The sequence below is a fragment of the Piliocolobus tephrosceles genome, chromosome 10, assembly GCF_002776525.5.
Source record: "Piliocolobus tephrosceles isolate RC106 chromosome 10, ASM277652v3, whole genome shotgun sequence".
Lineage (NCBI taxonomy): Eukaryota > Metazoa > Chordata > Mammalia > Primates > Cercopithecidae > Piliocolobus > Piliocolobus tephrosceles.
The window spans coordinates 9816976-9835647 of NC_045443.1; the positions used below are offsets into that span (position 1 = coordinate 9816976).

The following is an 18672-nucleotide window of genomic DNA, read 5'->3' on the forward strand; positions in this document are numbered from 1 at the left end:
AAAATAAGCAACAAATGCTTATTTGCAAATCAAATGCTACCAAATCTTTTTCCTTTTCTGATCAGTAAATATCAATAAATCTTAATTTACAAATGAATAATGCATTTTTTTCCTGAGACACGAACAAAACCCCAGCCTCTTCCTTTTCTTTGCTTTTTGGGATAAGGATTCCCAGACTCTTATACATAGAACGCACCCAGTAAATGTGATGAGTTAATCAATAAGTGGAAAGGAAAAATCTATGCCCATAACTAGAATCTGAATTTCCTCTTTCATAATTATAATCTGGAGAATTTTCTCCCTAAATGAAAGCGGAATATATGTGTAAGAAACTGTCATTCTTTGAAGGTAATATTATTGTGTAGCTGGAAAATTCAAAAGGATACTTTGAAATGTTTGTACACAGATAATGATATATGAAATGAATATTCAGACTTTGGACAAGGGGAACTAAAGCAAAAGTACAACTTACTCTTCTGGCTACGTATGAATAATAAGGGTTCTTTTTCTCTGACTCAGGAGGTTCAGGTCTTTTGTCAGAATTCATGAAACCCACAGGCTAACTTATTAGCTTGCAAGTAGGATAAACATCTTAGATTCTTCATAGTTCTCGACAGTTTGGGGGGATGAAGCTGGATGGGTCACCAACAGAAGCATGGGTTTCTGAAAGAGAAAGGACCGGAGTGCCCATGGATTGGGTTAGGGAATGTGAGAAGACTTCCAGGCATCTGATGGGAAGTGTTCTCACCCAAGTAGTAAGCGGAAGGGGAGGAATAAAGGTCCTTTACTCTTCTAACCTGGAGGCTGAGAGGCAAGTTGCCTGAATGAAGCATTAATTGTTGCATAATTCTCCTCCAGGCAGTTGAAGATACAGAAGTAGGCAGTATCCAGCCTTACAGGCCCTCATAGGTCAAGCCTCAGTTCTGTTTTCTTCTCCTGCAACCTTCATTGACTTCTACAATACAGGCCACACTTCCTTACCTTCATCCTGCAAGGGTTCAACATTTGACGTTTCTTTACGCATAACTAGCACTCTAACCAAAACAAGCTTAGAAGACAACCGTGGATATCTTTTACAAAGAAAAAAAGAGAGCAAAGAAAAAAATTAACTTTACAAAAGTAATTCACAAAACTCCTGACTAAAATAAATAATAAAATATATAACCTTCCCACTGTCCCTTTCTAATTTTCCCTTCCAATTATTCCTTTCCTTGTTGCTTCCTGGGATGGAAGTATCAAGATCTATGTGTGGAGGGTGAGCCATATATGAAGCCCAATAGTGGAAGGACTGAGAAAACCTGCTTTTGGAGACCAAAGAATTAAAGATATTCCTGTTGTCAAGACGGTGGGTCTGTAAAACTACAGAGCAAGTCTTCCTAGGACCATCACTGCCTCATTTCCTGTTTTGTGACTGTAGTTAGTGACTTTAAACCATATCAGAAGCCATATGCAGCAGAGTTAGTTGTCACTTAATCCAATGCATTCCTTGTTTGCTGCCTTGTCCCTGTCTAAATTTGCATGAGAAAATTTACATGAAAGTACCCAGTAGAGTCTAACATGTAATAAATGTTCACTAAATGTTGCTTTCTTATTTTTGCTTCTAAACCTTTTGTTTGTCAAATATTTTCTCCAAGTATAAATCCATCACTGAGCTTAATAAGGTATATTAAACAATTCACCGAACATTCCCCCCAAAAGGTGAAAGAGGACTCTTACATGCTGAAGAGATGCTGATTGAATTGACAGATGTAAAACAGCATTTTTGTTCTAGATTTTCTAAAAAATTTAATTAGCTAATTTGAATAAATATTATTAGTTTAGGAGCTTTCTTTAACCCAGTTCCTAGTCAAAAAGTTGTTTCTGTCACTCCATACCTAAAACATTTAAATAGATTCAGGCTGCCATTTGGACACAGAACAAAATGACCTTATAATTTGGCACCTCAATTTTCTTGTTATCCCAAGTCTCACCGCATCCTACCCTGTCTTTTGGTATTCTCGCCACTTTGGCTACTCTAAATCCTTGTACTTGACAAACAGACTCTGTCTTACTTACAAGTTGTGGCATACTTTTTACCTTCATTAGGGACTGTCTTAGTCTGTTTTGTGCTGCTACAACAGAAGACCTACGACGGAGTAAATTTATAATGAACAGAACTTTACTGACTTGCATTTCTGGAAGTTGGGAAGTAAAAGATCCAAGGGCTGGCATCAGGCAAGGGTCTTCTTGCTGTGTCATGTCATGGCAGAAGAACAAAGAGTGGATGAAAGAGAGCAAGAGATCAAACATGCAGCATCAAGCCCTTTTATAATTGACGTTGATCAATTGATGAGGTTGAAGCTCATGATCTAAACACCTCCCATTAGACTCCATGTCCCAAAACTGCAGTATCAGGGGCTTAAGTTTCCAACACATGCTTCTTGGGGAACACATTCAAACCATAGCAGGTACCAACTATTTTTTCTAACAACAAGTATATCTTTCCATTATAAATGTATACCTATTTTTCACATGAGATATCATACTTTTTTTCTTCTTCCTTTTTAATAGATTTAGAGGGTACAAGTACAGTGTTTTTACATGGATATATTTCATAGTGGTAAAGTCTGGGATTTTAGTGTAACCATCACCCAAATAGTGTACACTGTCCCCATTAAGTGATTTCTCATCCTTCATTCCCTTCTAAACCTCCACCCTTTCCAAGTCTCCAATGTCTATTATTCTACTCTCTTTGTTTACCTGTACATATTATTTAGTTCTCACTTACGAGTCAGAACATATGGTGTTTGATTTTCTGTTTCTGAGTTATTCCACTTAAGACAATGACCTCCAGTTACATCTAGAAGGCAGCCTCTTCTTCTGCAGGTCCAGGGTAGGCACCACTCTTATAAGGTTCCTCTTGCACCTGATACTGCTCCTCTCAGGGCACTTGTCACATTGTACAAGACCAGTTTTTAAAATGTCTCTCCCATTTGGTTGTAAAACCTCTGAGAGTGGGAGTCATATATGTTTGTTATTTAATTGTTGAATTCCCAGTACCTTTTTCTATGCTTGGAACATAGTAAATATTCAGTAATTATTTTGCAAACTTTATCCTGTATTTTATTTCACTGCCCAGTTCACTGCCTTTTCTAGCAACACTTTGGTTATAGACATTGACAAGACTCCAAAGAAAAGGCGGAAATGATGAACTCTCATGTGTCATGCACAGTTAGCAACTTGGTAATCTACTTGGAGCTATCCTTAAAAACTCTGATTGTAGAGTAGTAACTGTGCCAAATTATTGAATTATGTCATATCTTGTTCCATGAGTGTCATAATAACAATTCAACTTAATAGGCTTGATATTTACTGTTGGAGGCACGTCAGAGTCAGAAGGAAATTTGGACTACCTTAGGGCAAATAGGATGTGACAAAGGACTTTTGTAAATACTATTCTGGCTAGAGTAATATAACTTATTTCCATTAAATGTGTCGTTACTGTATCACTATGATACTAGAAAGTGATAGAATGACTGATGTGTAAAATTCTGTGAAACGTGTAATGAGAGTCATATATAAACAATATTTTAAGTATCACCACAGTAATCCTGGTGAGCTAGGAGTCCAGGCCAGAAACATTACTCAAGGTAGTTTGAAGATTGCCCAGAATCACAGTGCACTAGGTCAGACCTACTTAGCTAACGTTGGTTTACTTTATTTTACTGTTTCTTTATAGTAAGAAAAGGAAAAAAGATACAAAGAAAATAAAGATACAACTTCCCAGTCCCTCTCCTTTTCTTCAAAGTGCTACTTTAATTGGTTTTATCATTCTAGGAATTAATGATTGAAGGAGGAAGAGTTCCACCAGTTCAGAGGAACCCAGAATGCCAGGTTAGCTAAGTTTTCTCTCCTTTTATTAGAAGGAGGAAAGAAAAAATATCGTATTTTCAAGCCTAACTAACATCCAGTATCTAAATTCAAATTTTTCTGTGGCTCTACAGTTTCATAATCCAACTTCTGTGTTTTCTTTACTGCTGATTTATCTAGCTTATTTGAGTTGAAGTCCTGGTTATGAAATACAACATCAGATTAAGGTCTCTGATTTTTAGATAAAAATAAATGTTGTCCAGGCATGGTGGCTCACATGTGTAATCCCAGCACTTTGGGAAGCCAACGCAAAAGGATTGCTTGAGCCCAGGAGTTTGAGACCAGCTTGGGCAATATGGCAGAACTTTGTCTCTACAAAAAAAAAAATACAAAGCTTAGCCAGGTATGATGGTGCATTCTTGTGGAACAAGCTGCTCAAGAGGCTGAAGTGGGAAGATTTTCAAGTGGCACCCCTTTTGTGGAATCACGTTTGATCCTACCCTCCTCAAGGTGGATTTCCTAAATTGTCTGTTTCTCCATTGTCTTACATGAGCTGGAATGGGTTTTTTTGTGTGTTTATCTCACTAAGTATATCACTATATGCTTGAGGAAAAGAAATCATATATCATTTTCTTAGTTTCCATTCAGTCACAACACCTAAAATACATACTGATAAATATTTCTTGAGTCAATGAATAAGTCTCTACATCGAATGCATAATATTATCACAGCTGTTTTGCTAAGGCCATGTTTCTGCAAGTAAGGTAGCAAAATTTTCAGAGGGAGAGTGGTTTTAGTAGTGAATTTCATAATTATAAATGCTATGTTTTTAAATCATTATTTGGCATTCTTCCACCACCTCATCTATACACCACCTCCAGCTTTTACTATGTTCTCTAGTAAAGAAAAGAGTTGTAGGATTAAAGATGTCTGATGAGATCAGGCAAGTTCAGGGTGTGAGAATATCGTCAAGTAGGTTGCACATCTAGTGAAAGTCAACCTCAAAGTCTTCAAGAGTAGGCATAGAATACACCGTACAATGGTGCCCTTGGGTATTTATCAATTCTCTATACTGGCCTTTATATTTTTCTGAGCATCATGATAAGTAGGGTCACTAGCTAAAGTAAAGAAAGTGCAAGGGAGTGTTATGTAGCTGAGATTAGATGAGACAAATGAGATGAGATGAATGAGTTAAGATGAATCTGAGAAAAAGATCATTTTTCCACATTTGTCACCTACTAGAGTTTTTTTTTTGCACCAACCAGCTTCTTTTTAAATATTCAGATACCTCTTGAGATTTTTAATCCTCATTGTAATAGTCCATTCTCACATGGCTATAAAGACATACCTGAGACTGGGTGATTTATAAAGAAAAGAGGATTAATTCTCTCATGGTTCTACAGGCTGAGGAGGCCTAAGAGAAACTTATAGTTATGGTGGAAGGGGAAAGGGAAGCAGGCATGTCTTACATGCCCGAAGGAGGAAGAGAGCAAAGAGGAAGGTGCTATACACTTTTAAACAACCAGGTCTCATGAGAACTCACTCACTATCATGAGAACAGCAAAGGAGAAATCCATCCCCCAGCAAGGGGCACGGACATAAATTCAAACAGTATTACTCATATGGGTTATTTTTATTTGTTTTCCTGATTTTAAAAAAAAATGCTAACATACTCCTCTCTTGTGTCATAGATTTAAACTGAAGACCAAAACTTTTAAGTAATTTGCTCAAGGTCACTGAGCTAGGCACTGGTGCATTATGGGTATGAAACAAAGTCTTCATTTTTCAAGTCCAGAGTTCTCGTGTTTATATTATCAGTGGTTCTTAAGCATTTGTTAACAGTGAAACCATTTCCCCCTGAATCCAATCTTATGTAACCTCAAAATATATAACTGATAACGGTTGCATTTCATTAACGCAAAAAAAGAATTAAAGATGTTTGAACTACCATAATGGTGGTAGCATTTAGTAAGACTCTGTTTGACATTTGTCTGTTTATTTACATGTCTGACAGTCTGTTTGCTTGGGTAGTGTGATATCATTCAGGATTAGAAGACTCTTAGGCAAATGAAACGATAAAAACTGATCCTAAATGACCTTGGATAAAATTGTATCTTTGACACTGTTGAAATTTGCAGAGCTGAAAAAATATGACTCTCCAAACCCAGTCACATCATACATGCCTGGCTCTTCACTATACACTTGCCTCTCCCCTCCCCCATTACTTTTTTGATTACTCATCCACAGGTGGGTGTTGTAACTAGAAATTTCTTGGCAACTATGACAATCAATCTTTGATGCTAGAGATAAACATCTGACTTCAAGAAGAGCAATTTCACTTGTCAAGCAGCTTATTTCTTTATGAGGAAAAAGTGATTTCCCTTTCAATGGATTGCAATATCAAGAATGGAACAGTTTTATTTGTATTCCAGCATGATTAACTGCCTACACATTACTGGACTTGGGCAATACTTTTATTTGTAGTGTTGGTGAAAACACTTCATAAAGGTGAACCAGAAGTTCAAGATGTTCTCAAGAACTGAAATAGATTCTATATTTTTGATGCTTAAAATGTACTATGACTAATTGTGCAGCTGGGAAAATCAACGAAATGGTTTTCTGTTGTTTAAAAATTTGTAAAGCATATAATGTCAAAGCAACTTTTCAAGGCATTGTCTTACATTCAACTCAGTGGCACTAAGGAAATTAACTAACATTGCCCCAAGCCTGTAGTTATCATTCAGCTCAAGTAGCAGAGTAGTCGGATCTTCACCAGTCTTTCCTATAATCGGCTACCTTCTTTCCCATTATAAATGGTTTCCCTGTGTAATTTTATCAATGTCCTTAATATTAAATATTATCTATATATCACAATAATTCTCAAATCTATAGCTAAATCTCTTTTCCAGAGTGTGGAATTTATTTCAACCCTCAACTTGATATCACCTCTTTGTTTTACAGCAGTATCTCATACTTCATATATATCAAACTTTAATCATCACTTCATTTACATATTTGTTTTGTCTTTCCTGTCTTGTCTAACTTTAACACCATTCACCATTGTTGGCAACCCACCCTCTCCCTCTTCTTCAACCCCATACTATCAACCCCATACCAAACAACCTGAAGTTCTGAGAATTGGAATGAAAATATGTCTTTTGAAGAGATACTGCCATTGTAAAGGACTTACCTCTGTAAGCTAGGATAATCTTTGAGCAAATTTTTGTTTTTAAGTCAGGATCTCACTCTATTTCCCAGATTGGAGTGTAGTGGCATAATCACGGCTCACTGCAGCCTTGACCTCCTGGGTTCAAGGGATTCTCTTGCCTCAGTCTGCTGAGTAGCTGGGAGTACAGGCACTGTACCACCATGCTCAGCTAACTTTTTGTGTAAATTTAGTAGAGACAAGTTTTTGTTATGTTGCCCAAGCTGGTCTTGAACTCCTGGACTTAAACAATCCTCCCACTGAAATCTCCTGAGAGAAAGGAGACACTCAGTTGGTGTCATGCTATCTTCATTGAGTCTTGTTTGGAAAGCTGAGTCTCCTATAAGAATAATGGCTTTTCCTTTTTTAAAATTTGTAAGTTATATTTTTGGCTAAATGAATGACTTATGGTAATTTAAGATTCTATTCTGTAATATACAGTATTTTAAACCTTTGGTACTTAAGAAACCTTTCAAAATCAAGCTCTAAGTTGAAATAAAGAAAAAAAATTAAGTACCCTGAAGTCCAAAAGACGTATTTGACTGATTCAATGTATTAAAATCATGCAGGAAACATTGTCAAATATAAAATGGTGTTTAACTTTCTTTAGGTTATATTCATATAAATTTGTTATTAGCATGTGTTGCAAAATTGCATACAATTCCTGTAATTCTGATATGTTATCAATAATAATTATAATTGTTGTTTTGAATTACTGTGTGCCAAAGAAGTAACAAATTTCCTTGTCAATTGTATCTTTAACTGTTTTGATGAAAATGTTTTTGTCATTCACAGTCAATTGTTGTCTTCTTTTAGTCCTCTTGAGAAGATGGTTTTATAATCAGCTGTAAAACTTTGACAGGTGCTCTTGAACGCAAGTTTCTAATAACTTTGCAGATTATGACATTAAGATAAAGGAAAAAGCTTTTAGAACTCTGATGGAGAGTTGAAGTGTTCATGAATATCAAACAGAAGTTAACTGCATGAACTAAATTAATAAAAGTTTAATCTTTTTAACTTTGCTTAAAATGCTGCTGATCCTTTGCTTTGTTTTTCAGAATCAAGGAAACTTCTTTTAAGCTATTACAGCTTGTAGCAATTGAGTAACGTATACTCCTATGAACAAAATTTGGAGCATATGTGTTTATCGCTACATGATTTCTCCAGAATTTAAAAACTATTTGAAAGTATTCTTAATTTATGGCAATATAGGTATTTGCATAAGTGCAATCAGAATCTGTTTTCTTTTGCAACACGGCACAATTGGAAAAACTGGTTATTTTACCAAGACTTTACCTGGAATGGCATGCTTTCCTTTAAGGAATTAAACCTGACTTATAAAGCCAATAAAAGCTGTTGGTGAAACTTGCCTCATACTTTGCCCACACAGTCCCTGTACTGCGTTTCTCACCTGTAGTAAGTAAAAATTGTCACTTTCTGACAGGACCAGAAGCCTCAAGTTATCTAGGGATGTTGAGAGGAGAGGAATTTTCCCAACTCACAGATATTTGAGAGTACAAACCCATGGCTGGGCTTGGCTTTAAAAAGATTCCTGTGGAACAGAGCTTCATCAAAGTCAACTTAAAAAACTCTATGTAAAAAAAAGTTATTCTTGCTGTGCTTTATACAAATAATCAGACCCGCTATAATACAATTAAAGTTTACTTTGCAAACAAATCAGTTGTATCATGATTTGTTTTTAAAATAAATAAGGACTGGAGAGAGAAAAATTATATTCCAAAAACTATAGTTTTTGCTAGTTGTGTTTGAGTTTTTATTTTTATTTTTCTTCAATTTAGACTAAATCATAAATTTTTTATGGGTTTTAAGTCCCCAAACTAATACTTTCAAATCTTTACTTTTAAAACTGGAAATTGCACTCTTTATCCTAAAACTCGTTATTTACCTTATAGTACACTGTCTGTTTAAATGCTGCACTAAAGCAATAAAGAAAAGTACTATCACCTTTGTCATAAAAGCCTTGGAATCCCAGCCTGGACTGCATGAGTACTCAGATAGCTCAGAGAGCAGCAATGCAGTTCCACTCCTCTCACCTTAGGGTCAACTGCCTCCCGCACTATGCGCCCTGTCAGCGGGAGGAAGCCAGAGTAATTGACAGTCTTTTCCCATCTTCATAGCCTACACCTTAAGAATATGATGCTATGAAACCCAAAGGGAGGGGCTGAAACTGCCTTTGCAAAATTGTAACTGAGGAAACTGTGACAGTGAAAGAAATCAAAACTAACTGACTCCATCTTGCTTCTAACTTTTAAGATGTCCTTGTTTATTCCTGGGCATAGACTAAACTAACTTTGGGAAGGAATTCAGTTCATGATTTGACTCTGAAACAAAATTAATTACAGCCCTTTCCTGAAAAGACCTCCTTCTGTCCAGGAACCAGTCTGCCTTTTCAGGACTAACAAATTAACTATGAGATTAGAAATTACAGTTTAGAGACATTCAGCCTCTGGCTCCAAGAGTCTGAACCTCCCCAAATTGCTCCTGGGGATGACATCATTATTGTAAAACGTAGGATCAGTGCTTGGGATATTTTGCAGACCCTGCACTCGATGGATCAGTTGACACCACACAGACCGATAATCCGGCTCAACCAGTTCTGCCATCCCACCCAAGAACAGAAGACAGAAAGAAAACCTCACTTCAACCCCCTATGGTTCCAACTTCCACCACCTATGAGTCCATCTCCAACCTGACCAATCAGCACTTCCCAATTCCCAAATCCCTACCCACCAAATTATCTTTAAAAACTCAGATCCTCAAATGCTCAGGGAGACTGATTTGAGTCATAATAAAAGTTCGGTCTCCCACACAACTGGCTCTGCCTGAATTACTTTCTCCATTGCAATCCCCCTGTCTTGATAAAGCAGCTTTGTCTAGGCAGCGGGCAAGGTGAACCCACTGGGTGGTTACAACCTCAGCCTCCTAAAGTGCTGGGATTACAGATGTGAGCCACTGATCCCTGTAGCAAATTCTATTTTTTAATGTTTTTACTTTATTTATTTATTCATTCATTCATTTTTTTGAAACAGGTTCTCACTCTGTTACCCAGGCTGGAGTGCGGTGACACCATCATGGCTTACAGCAGCCTTGACACCCTGGGCTCTAGCGATCCTCCCACCTCAGCCTTCTGAGTAGCTGAGACTATAGGCTCATGCACCACACCTGGCTAATTTTTTTTTTTTTTTGGTAGTATTGGGTTTTTGCCATGTTGCCCAGGCTGGTCTCAGACTCCTAGCTCAAGCAATCTGCCCACCTCAGCCTCCCAAAGTGCTGGGATTACAGGCATGAGCCACCGTGCCCATAAGCAAATTCTTATATGGTTTTCCTACCATTATTCTACTCTCACTCTTTTTTGTTCTCTATGGAGTATAAGAATAATATCCATTGTTCTTCACTACAACATTCAAACTCCTAAGCACAAGTAAAAGACCTTTCACAAGGTAACCACAACTCTTCCAATAGGCTCATTGAAGGAATGCTACTTCATACCACACTCTTTTCTTCAGCAAAACTGAAACTGCTATTATTTTCAAAACACGCAATATTTGATTATAATTCTACAATGTTCTTTAAAGATATTACTCCAGTAACCATTTCTTCAGTTTCTACTCTACCTGGAAAATTTCTAATCTTGTTAATATTTCCAATTCTAACATTATCTCTTTATTAATTTCTTTCCAACTTTCTAATTTATAATTTTATTGAGACTCTATAAAGCACTGCTCATAGTTCCAATTGTAGAATATTCTTAGTATCACTTGACATTGCAATGTATAATTACATATCCCACTGAGTGGATGGTGAACTATTCTTGGGAAAGAAATGGTCTTATTCATCTGTTTGTCACCAGGACAAGGTCTAACACTTAGTCCTTCTCAACAGGCATTCCCATGACACTTTATAGTTGTCTCCTCTGTAACACTTATCATGATTATAATGAGATAATTAACTGTGCAATTAATTAATCTCTGTCTTTCCTGATAGAATAACTCCAACAACTTACCTTCACCTTTTCATGCCCGCCATCTACCATAATGCTGGCAGATAGTAGGTATTCAATAAAAACAAACTAAATAAATGAGTAAACAGAGGTATTACTACAGAAGTGAACACCAATAACCTAAATAGTATTGAATCTGTCAAGTGATGATGATGTAATATCTGTTTTCCATATCTCTTTGCTCAGCAAAAACCTACTATAAAGACATAGCACATCAATTCATGTCTTTTTATATTCTTATATATGAAGATGTCCTTTGATCTTGTTTAATCTATGTTTGTTAAAAGAAATTTTTCCCAGCCACTTATGTCTGGGTGACCCTATGGAAATCAATGACTTTTTCTGATACTGTATTTTTCTGGTCTATAAAGTGAGGGTAAATAAATTCCAAATTGTGTTTTCTGAGGATTAAATGAGATACTATAAATACCAGCACATGGCACACAGACTGCTACATATTAAATTCTCAGCAAATGTTCCACTTCCGTATTTCCTTCCTTCCTTCATCCTCCCTCTCCCTTTATTCCTCTCCCTCCTGTCCTACTCCTCTCTTCCTTCCCTCTTTCTTTCCTTCCTTCCTCCTTGCTGCTTTTTCTTCCTTTCTTACCTTCTCTAATAAGGGGTAAATTTTTTTAGAGAATCATCTTATTCATCTTGTTATCCCTAGAGCCTAGCATTATTGCTGATACATAAGAAGCACTCAATAGATACTCTTGGAACCATATCTGAATTTTCTGAGATAGGCGTCCATTAACCCGAAGACCATGTTAATTGGGTAAAATTATTTAGGAGTATTCTATATTTGAAGAGAGACCTATCATGAAAACATGCGAGGTCCCAAGATAATTATTTATCCCAAGATAATTAAAATAGCATTTTATCTTATTTTTTTTCCTACATTTCTGTCAGCAGTAAATTGCATTTATTAAATTTAAGATCAATAAAGTAATTTATTTAGCATAAAAATTTCATATTTGAAAAATAAAAATACTTTAGAGAAATTTTTTTACTTTAGACTTATCAGCCTTAGGGATGAAGAATTGGTTGCTTTGATTTATAAACAATTTACCTTGTTGTTCTATTTGTCTTGAATGCTGGTGAGTTTTAGTTGTTTTAGGAGCTAGTGACTCAATTTACTTAATAAGCATGTAGAGAGGAGTGTGAAGAGTGGCTCTAATAATACTCTAATGTGCTATCAGAGCAAAGGATTTGGTCAAAAATGAAGACTAACAATTTGATATTCCAATGGAAAGAAAAAAAGAAAATATTCCAATTGCTGGCAGGGCTGGCCAGCAATTGAAGACTAACTTCTGTAACAGAGATTTTCAGAGAGTTGGGTTAGAGAAAAGACGCACATAAACAAAATCCTAAGTGGGGATGGGTAAGAGAGCAATGTCTCAACTCTACTGAGAGAATAAGATGGTCAGAATTTTTATGACTACAATTCTGTGCTAGAACATGAAATATGGTCAACAAGGAACCCCTGTTCTCACCTTCCCCAGACTTCATAGTTACCTGCATTTTAGTGCCATTACAGCTCCTCAACTTTTAGGTTCTAATTGGTTTTGTTGTTCTTTACTTTGTGTTTGCTGTTTCAGGCCTATTTCCAAAAGATTAAATCCAGTGTCTGTCTTTTCTTACCCAATGTAACCTTCTTTAAGCCATATGCATTAACTCCATCAATACTTAAAGTGAAAGGAATGTTTTTAAGAAAAAAAAAAGGGAAAGACAATACAAATGGGAGAATTAACACACTAAAGATATTATCAAGGGTTTCCTAGTTTCCTTGGTATGGTTCACGTGCTTTGTAAAAAATGTTTTGCAATCAAAATAATGGTAAAGAATTTATTTTCTTCTTTTTTTTTTTTTTTTTGGCCAAGAAATGTGTGTGTCTGTGTGTGTGTGTGTGTGTGTGTGTGTGTGTGTGTGTGTGTGTGTTTCACCTTTTCTTTCATTTTTTTCTCATTATATTGAGGGTAGAAAAGGACATTGAACATTGTAAGAAGACCTCACTAAGATAGTCACATTAAATGTTAAACACAGATCAACATTTTTAATGCTGAATTTTGTGTTATGAAATTATAAAAGAGTAACTTAACAGTTTCAATTATCTGTAAAATAAGCTTACGTTGAATATCTGTTTGTATTAATGTTTTGGCAAAATCAGTAATGCTACTTCTCTCAGAAGCCTGGAAAGTTTACTTTTTGGGAATTGGTATGGTAACAGCTCTTTGGAGAGTGATTTTTCTTCCCACTGCTAATTCCTAGGTAGTAATGCTTTTGATATTGCGGTCAACCCTGTGAGTGTGATGCTGAAATAAACTAATGAACTGCTGTCACACAACTATTTTCTTTGTTCTTCTCTTTCTTCCTGTACAACTTGTGCTGCTGATTCTAAAAACAGAGCAGGGTCTTAAGCAGGAAGTTGCATATAAAGTGACACCTTTTGGAGATGTAACAGGAGAGGTGATCTAAATGTGATTGGTGGATTCCATGGTACTTGCTCCAGAAAGTAATTGATCTCCCATTGTGTCTGACTATAAAAGCAACAATATACAGAGAGAGGCAGAGCAGAAGGAAGTAAGGAAAGTGGAGAGTTGAGGTAGCTAATTTCTAATGAGAGTGGAAAAGAGACAGTGAGAAAATTTCTCTTGAAATCTTTATTACTCAGGCATCTGGATAAAATGGTGGCTACTTTTCTCCTGAACACCTTTTTGCTTCATTTTACTGCTGCTGTGGCTTCAGAACCGTAAGGAAATATTGCACTATTGATAGCAAAGTACTAACAAAATGACCTCATTAAATATGTTTCATGTTAAAATTTAATTACACTTTTACCATTTCACCTTCTGAGACTGAGTGCTGGTTTGTTTGTTCTATAAATTTTAAGCAAATATAAAGACAATTGACATCTTTTTCTTAAGATACTTCTCTGTGCCTAAGTTTACTGTAATACCATCTGTGAAAAAGGTACATATTTCAGGAATATTTCAGCAAGGTAAAGATGCTTTCTGTAGATGTTCTCCATTTCTCCTACATGTGTTTACAGTGTCAGTTACTTTCTTTGCATAGGCAATATATCCTATGGGTCTCCTCTGTGATTCAGAGTGATTCTGCAGGAAAAGCTTGTCTCCACCTCTTAAAACTTAATGAATCTGTATCCTTGAGTGTCGTCTTAGAATATGATGGATCCAATACCACTATTTTTGACCAGTTTGTGGAAGAAGATAACTTCTATGCTTGTGCAGATTTCAAGGTCAGGCATTGAATTTGACATTTTGGGACTTCAGATGGAAAGATGAAATTATGTTTTAAAAATTATTTTTAGAGAGGTAACAAATCTTGGTTGGGAATGAATTGTAAAAGGTAGGAAAGAAAATTGGATAATACCTGGAAGTCAAGAAATAAAGAAAATTTTCACGTGCAGCAAATCTTGGGAAATACTGTCATACTTCTATCATAAAAAGATGTAATGAGGTAACAGTAAAAACTTCTTTTAGGTAGTAAAATTGTTCCACAGTTTGAGGAAAGAGAATGTAAGTAAGGAAGAGAAGGGTTGGGACTCAGGGCAACAAAAACCATAAACAAAAGGCAAGAAGATATAAGAAACAAGCTTCTTAGAAAGTGTCCTCATGCTAAATAAAGGAATTATAACATGGAATCACTGTCTCTCATTAGTAAAACGTAGGTTTACAAGTCTCTCTTATTCTAAGAAACCAAATTAAGACATTGTTCACCATCTTAACATCCCAAAATAATTTCTTCATTCTCTGCTCTTCCACATAAAAAGGTCTCTCAGAAGTCATCTGAACAGTTGGCTTTTATTACCTTGCTGGCTAAGGGAGATACTCATCAAATCTCTGAGAGAAGATCTGTAGCAGTCATTTCAGAGAAGAAGGCAACCTTTATACAGACAGATAAACCCATCTATAAATCGGGAGAGAAAGGTAAGTAAATATTTGTGTTTTCTTAGTATCATTGGCTTCAGAAATGCATTCACCAAATTAAGAGCAATTCAAACTTGAATTTTAGTCTTAAGTTGATTCTTAACATCACGGAATTGTGAATTTCTGGAATTCTTATTGGTTGCCTGGGTCAGTTATGAAAGAGTACCCTCCAACACCAGTAACTGAATGCTTTGCTTCATAAAATTTTCAATACCATTTTCAGTGTTTACAAATTCTAGCGATAGGCCTATATAATGTAATGGCTACAAGTATAGGATTTGGAGGACAATTGTTTGGTTTGAATCTTTGCTCCATAACTTACCGATTGGGCAGGATAATTAATTCTCTATTTAAGGCTCAGTTACTTCACCTGCGAAATGGAAATAAAAGTGTTTCACTTGTAGAAATATTGTTAGAGTAAAATAAGATAGTCAATGTAAAATAGTGCCTAACACTCAGTAAAGACCCCTAACTAATATTATTATCACTGTTATTCATACTAGTAGAAGTAATAATGAATCTGATAACCTAGGTAAAGCCCTTCTATTTTCTTTATTGTTGTTGTAAGTAGAAGGTAGCAGAAAGAACACCAAATCAAGATTCAGAGGGTTTAGTTTTGGTCTTGGATGGGTTAATAAATAATTGGCTTTTGCAAAGTAAATTCTGTTATTTAGGATTTAGTTTTCTCATTCATAAAATTAAAGAGTTGGAAGAAAGCATCTCTGCATTTAATTCTGGTTATTATTATATATCATTTATTGAAAATAAATAGAACTAAACTCGGAATTCTTATAGTGAGATTTTTGCTAAATTATATTTTCTCTTTTCGACTCACTAAAATGCTATGATGAAAATTATGTATACAAAGTTAGCTAAGATAGTTTTTCTAGAATTCTGCTAAAATTAATGTTTGCTAGCATCAATACTTTTTTTCAGGAAAATTATGTTTATCTCCTGCTGTATGTATTTCAGATTTATCCCTCTATAACTAATTCTGTCACCAGTGCTGAAGATCTCTCTGTGGGCTATAAGGGCAAAAGTTCCCAGCGGTAGTAGCTGCTAGTGTCAGCCTTGGTCACAGCAGAGCATCCTGAACAGAAGAATTATCAATGTGCAATAAGAGATCTTTCTCAATGGAACCCCAATCTGAAAGGGTCAAGTCAGAGCAAGGGAGCATAGTATTCCATGATTGCAAGCCAATTAATTTCTCTGTTTACAAGCAATCATACCTAGAGGGAAAATAAAAACAACACCAACAAAGAACCATCCCCCTCCTCTCTCTCTCTATCTCTTTTAGTTCAGTTTCGCATTGTGACCCTGGATACCAAGTTCAAGGCTGTTGAAGATTTGGTGAGTTCAATAATTTCTAGTGGTACAATAAAATGTACACAAACTAGACAAATCCATTGCTACATAAAGCTTCTTCAGGAAGCTTTCTATATGTGTGGAAATGAGGTTCCAACATAGGGTATTTTATAGGTATAGCTTCAATGCTAACCTCAAGTTTAAATGGAAAACTTTCATTTGTAGTGAGTTGATGTATATTTTTTAGTCCTTTTCATTATGTAAAGTAAACATAGGTTGTATGGAACCTGCTTTCTACTTCCCAGAAGATGTTTTGGATTTATTTTGCATTTGTGATTTTCTTGGCATCTTTAGCCATAGAAACGTTGTCCTCTAGGGAAGTAAGGGCTAGGTTTCAATACTTAAATTAAGACATATTTAGAACTTTGTAATGCAATATTTGGCAAAAAATCATGTGCTATTACAGTATTAATCTGTATTGTTTTTACCTCTTTCAGTATCCTTTAATCATAGTTCAGGTAAGATACCTGCTTTTTACATTCATTCTTTTAAAATATTTAGATAAAGATGTTTTGTTTTGGTTTTTATAATTCATAATTAGAAATTAAGATGACTAAAATAAGGGGAAGTGAAAGTCTTTATGTGCATACACAGTGTAAGGCATCAGATGAAGGTCTAAATCAAGTACTGCTGCTTTTGTTGTAAGCCGTGTGGCAAATGCATTATCTTGGTTTTTATGGAGAATAAAGCATTGAGACTTTTCTAAGCGGTGTCCTTGCCTGAAATTGCTTAATTTTGGCTGCTGGCCATTTTCAATCTTAATGTACCCACTTCTTGTTTTAAGGAAATAGAAAACACAAACATCTAAAAATTTTGAAATATGCTAGAAGGTGATGATATTATAAAACTGACTTTGTTTTCAGAAAATAATTAAGAGAGGCTCCTCCTAACTGTTCTAATCTCTAGAATAGCGGGGTCTTCAGACTTATTTGAAGTCGTATGCTTATCAGTAAAAAAATTGTATCAACCAACTCCAACATACGTATTTTAATCTGTTACATACAACGTGCAACAGTATTGCTAGCTATGTCTGAAGATGGGTACACTGAGATCCAGGCTTAGCACTAGTAATTATGTACGTAAATATGTGCATCAAATAGTCTTTGTATAATTTAGATGGCTTTGACTTTGTTACAGAGGTGTATCCTATGCTAAGCTCATTCTTATAGTAGAATAATTATTATGTCAGTCATTTTCATGTTGTCTGCATTATCAGTAATCTATAAATAGTATTTTCATCACATCCTGATTCAGCTAACATTGCATTCCATTGAAAGTAACAGAAAACTTAACTAAAGTTGACTTAAACGAGTAAAGATTCTTTGTTTTCACAAACCACTAAGTCTGAGTGTAGACACTTAGCAACAACACAGTGCTGCCAAGGATCCAGGCTTTTTCTGTTTACCTCTCTGCTACCCTCAATGTATTGTTTTATTTTCACTGCCAACTAGGCCTGATTCTTTTAGAGAATTTCTAACCAGTGACTTCCCCTTACACTTAATCAACCAACACTTTGTCACTTGTACAACTCTTACTGAAAGGAAGTCTGAGATATTATTAATTCAGCCTTAAGACTTTTTTTGTATTTTATTTTATTTTATTTTTTTTGAGTCAAGGTCTTGCTCTGTTGTGTAGAATGGAGTGCAATGATGTGAACACGGCTCACTGCGGTCTCAATCTCCTGAGCTCAAGCAATCCTCCTGCCTCAACCTGTTGTGTAGCTGGGGCCAGAGCTACACAGGAAAAAAAAAAAAAAAAAGCCACCATGCTTTACTATTTTTTAATTTTTAATTTTTTTGTAGAGACATGTTCTCACTTTGTTGCCTGGGCTGGTCATGTACTCATGGGCTCAAGCAATCCTCCAACCTCAGCCTCCCAAACTGCTGGGAACATAGACATGAACCACTGTGCCTGGCCTCTAGCTTTCTAGACTATACAGTAGAGGAAAGAAAAAAAAATTGTAGTGAGTAGTGAAGTATGTTTTTGTCTTTTTATGGAGATCTTTTTAGTCAGGAATTCTTTAATCACAGCTGAATGATATCAGTAAATTTATTTTCTTTTTCCCCCTAGAAAATATACATTGTTTCTAGAATTTATTAATAAGTTAATAAATTTATTTATATTGGCATCATCAATCCTCTCTTGTCACACAACTTCCACTTAGCAGCTCTTGCATGCAAAGTGTGCAGTTCACGACCAACTTATGTAGAGACTAAATAAAACCCATTGGCAGTTTTTATAAGCATTTGTTAGCATGTGTTTCTTTGTGACCCTTTTGGTGTGAG

At 35.7% G+C, this 18672-nt stretch overlaps 1 long non-coding RNA gene across 1 annotated transcript in view; it reads right to left on the bottom strand.

Moving 5' to 3' along the window:
• LOC111526598 overlaps window positions 1-18672 on the bottom strand; it is a 56286-nt gene that overhangs the window by 29140 nt on the left and 8474 nt on the right. The window contains exon 2 of the long non-coding RNA XR_002726432.3: window positions 15345-15392. This is a non-coding gene — a long non-coding RNA (uncharacterized LOC111526598). The remainder of the gene's footprint in view (window positions 1-15344; window positions 15393-18672) is intronic.